Below are 4,034 nucleotides of genomic sequence, written 5' to 3'. Positions count from 1 at the left end.
GTACAGTATCACTCAAAGCCCAGATTAAAGGCATTCCCAAGTGACGCTCACCCTAACCCCCTGAATCCCCACTCTGGAACAGCACTTGATGGGCAGACACCTGTGATGGCGAGGAAGGAAGAATCGTAACTGACCGCCTGTTTTACAGAGACGCGGACCCTGCAAGCACATTGTTAGGAGATTCCACTCCCGAGCTTTGGGTGGGGTCAGACCGGTCTAGAGCTCGGTGCTGCCGTCTCACGAGCTGCGTGGTAAACCCGTTCTACGAGTACCGACTACGGATGGAGCAAGTGTGGCGAGGTAGCCACGAGCACACTTCTGGGCTGAAAGGACTCAAACAGATTCCTAACTCCATCGGGCTGGGGATTTAGCTCAGCAGTACAGCGCCTGCCTGGCAAGCGCGACGTCGTGAGTTCGATTCCTGGGACCGGGAAAAAAGGGAAAAAAACAAACAGATTCCTAACTCCACCATTCAGTCATTCCTGGTTTTGAACAAATTATTTCTCTGTGCCACAGCTTTTCAATCTTTGAAAAAGGAACAATAACACATAGAGCTGCTAGGAGTTGAAGGAAATTATGTATAAAGTGCATAGTTTGGGGTCTGGCACATGGTGGATGCTAAGAATGGGAGGAATACTTAGTGAAGAAGAAGATGTTGATAACAGTGCTTGCTGACACAATAAACACTTGGGAGCTTTGAGGGATATAATAAATTTTGGCCTTTGTTTTAATCCACTTTGTGTTGCTATGACAAAATAGCTGAGGCTGGATATTTTATAAAGGAAAGAGGTTTATTTGGCTTACACTGCTGGTGGCAAGAAAGCCCAAAAAGTATGCTGCCAGCGACTGGCAAGGGGCTCCCTGGCTGTTACAGCATGGCCAAGAGGCGGTAGGGGCCAAACAGCTGAGGTAGCCTCAGTTTAAAACGACCCACTCTTTCGAGAACAGCTTGTGCTTACAGAACTACATGTGTGAGACTTGTCTGAGGGTGATGCTCCCCGGACCTCATCAGCTTCCACGGCCCGACCTCTGACAAGCTCTCGGCTCAGCACCACGGCACTGGGACCACGCGTCAAGCCCACTGCCTTCGGAATGTGCTCAAACCACGCTGCGGCCATCCTGTAACAAATGTTCCCAAACAGCTGTGACTTCAGAGTGACTTGGTTTTAGTGCCCAAACTTTTTTCAAAATTCTGCAATAAAATCTGGTGAAAATGACTTAAATTTTTTCTAAGCTGAGCAGAAAAGTAGCACAAACAAACAGAGGATTAAGGCAGAAAAAATGAGGAAACTTTAGGAAATATTTTCATATTGTCAGGACCAAGAGACATAACTACCATTCATATCAGTTGATTCTTGTTTTTCATTTGGATTTGGGTTTTTTTAATTGACACAAGGTCTCCTTATGTACTTTAGGCTGGCCTTGGTACTGTGCAGCCCAGGCCGGCCTTGAATTTACAGTGATCCTCCTGCCTCAGCCTCCCAAGTGCCTGGATTACAGGCATGCACTGCCATGCCTGGCCAGCATATCAGTTGATTTAAAGAGCTGTGACTTCCTTTACCTCCCTATCTGCTCCGTAACCTCCTACCCATCTCCTATAAATTAGAGTCTTTTGTATCACATTAGCTCTGATTTCCACGAATTTTCCTTTTGTGTGCCTCTCTGTAATACCCTTCTTTGTTTTTGCACAACTAAAGGTTATAATAGCAGGACAAGCTGAGAAGGAAAACAGCAATCTGCCACCCACTTCTTAGCTCTGTTTACAGTGGCTCAATCAAAAAAAAAAAAAGAAAGCCTGTGTGGTGGTGCACACTTGTAATCCTAGCACACAGGAGGCTGAGGCAGGAGGATCCTTGTGAATTTGAGGCCAGCCTGGGTTACAAAGTGAGCTCAAGGCCAGCCTGAACTGCAGAGTGAGACCCTGTCTCAAAAAGACAAAAAAAAAAAAAAAAAAAAAAAAAAAAATAGAGAGGCTCCCTCACCACTCTGTCAGAGTGGCGTCAATGTTTGGAAGTGGTTCGAAGTTGGACATAAAATCAGGCTTTAGAATGTTAGCTCACTGACCTACAGTTTCCCAGTCCCTCTCCCTCAAGCCTTCCTTCAACTCAAAGGTTTTATAAAGGGAGAGTTGAACAGGCTGGGGATGTGGCTCAGGGGTAGAGTTCTTTCCTCGCATGTACAAGGCTCTGGGTTTGATCCCCAGCACCACAAAGAAGAAAAAAAAGGAGAGTTGAGGAATATAAACATATATGATATATCAGATAGTAATTACAGCCTAATGTATATTTCATATTTAATACGTACTTGTATATATGTGTGTGTATATGTATATATATATTTTTTGTCTTTTTGAAACAGGGTCTCCATATGCATCAGGCTGACCTTGTGCTCTCTTTGTAGCCCAGGCTGGTCTCAAACTCACAAGGATCCTCCTGCCTCAGCCTCCTGGGTTCTGGGATGACAGGCGTGCGCCACCACACCTGGCTTACATATGTCTATTAGCACGCAGTGGATAAATAAGTTCAGTGTTTGGAGAAGCTGAAGAAATGCACTTACTACTAAAGTTCTGCTTCAGGAGTTTCAGGGACCTATTAGCTGTCCTCGGAGCCAACTGCACAGCCAACTGCAGGCCGCCCATGAAGGAAGCATCGGAGGGCTCTGACGATGAGCTTTAAAATATTAACCCTTTCAAGACCAGCCTGGGCTACAAAGTGAGCTCAAGGCCAGCCTGAACTGCATAGCGAGACCCTGTCTCAAATAGACCAAAAAAAAAAAATTAAACCTTCCATTCAAGCCATACATTGGGAGCAAGACTACACACTTTCAGAGTGAGATTTTCTTTGTTTTTGGAAAGTTTTCTAATTGTGAGTCTGGACTGGAGTGTCCTTGAAAGTGGGGGTCCCTAAAGGATATAGGTATATTTTCATTAAGGTACTTGCTCGGGTTTTCCTCCACCCAGCATGCTGGAGGAAGAGGCATGCGAAGGAGTTGGACTGCTTTGGCCCAGGACTCTGGGGACCACACGGCTACACTGTTCAGGCCCAGGTGTTCCACTCGTGGCATCGTTCAACTCAGCAGTCAGCTTTGGAAATATTCTGCCGGGCGATTGCACTTCCCTGACCCGTGGAGCCAGACCGTGCCTGGGACTGCCCCAAACACACAGAGGCCTCCCTAGATGAGATGCGAAGAAGGCAAACACCCCATTTTTCCGCCTGCAGTACTGGGAATTGAAACCAGGGCCTCACGCACGCTCGGCGAGTGCTCCACCACTGAGCTTCCGCGCCAGCATTTTTATTTCCTTATTTTGAGACAAAATTGTGCTAAATTGTCCAGGCCAGTCTCAAACTTACAGTGCTCCTGCCTCAGCCTCCCTGGTAGCTGAGATTACCAGTTTGTGCCACCATCACCCAACCCAAGTTTGGTTGTTTTTTGTTTTTTTTTTTTTTTTGGTCTTTTTGAGACAGGGTCTTGCTATGTAGTTCAGGCTGGCCTTGAGCTCACTTTGTAGCCCAGGCTGGTCTCGAACTTGCAACGATTCTCCTGCCTCAGCCTTCCGAGTGCTGGGATTACAGGCATGTGCCGCCACACCCAGCAATCGAAGTTTTTAAAATGAGCAAAAGATTTGAAAAGATACTTTATCTCTATAAAGTTGTAGGCATGGAAAATAAACACATGAAAATATAATCAATATTATTAGGAAAATGTAAATTAAAACCATAATGATATTCTACTGCATTTATTAGAATGGTTAAAATAAAAAAACTGACCATACTAAATAATGGCAAAAAATGGATAAAGTAGAACTTTTTTTTTTACCAGGAATCAAACTCACGACTTCATGCTTGCCAGGCAGGTGCTGTGCTGCTGAGCTAAATCCCTGGCCCCTTAAAGTAGAACTTTCATACATTGCTAGAAGAAATATAAAATAACACAACCACTTTGGAGGTTGGCATTTTATTAAAAATGAAATATACACCCATCACATGACTTAGCTGTTCTGCTTCCAAGTACTTATCCCAGAAAGCGTGTGCGCA

Source organism: Chinchilla lanigera, unplaced genomic scaffold (assembly GCF_000276665.1).
Source record: "Chinchilla lanigera isolate Chin_1 unplaced genomic scaffold, ChiLan1.0 scaffold00023, whole genome shotgun sequence".
Lineage (NCBI taxonomy): Eukaryota > Metazoa > Chordata > Mammalia > Rodentia > Chinchillidae > Chinchilla > Chinchilla lanigera.
Note: the sequence above shows the minus strand (reverse complement) of the source record.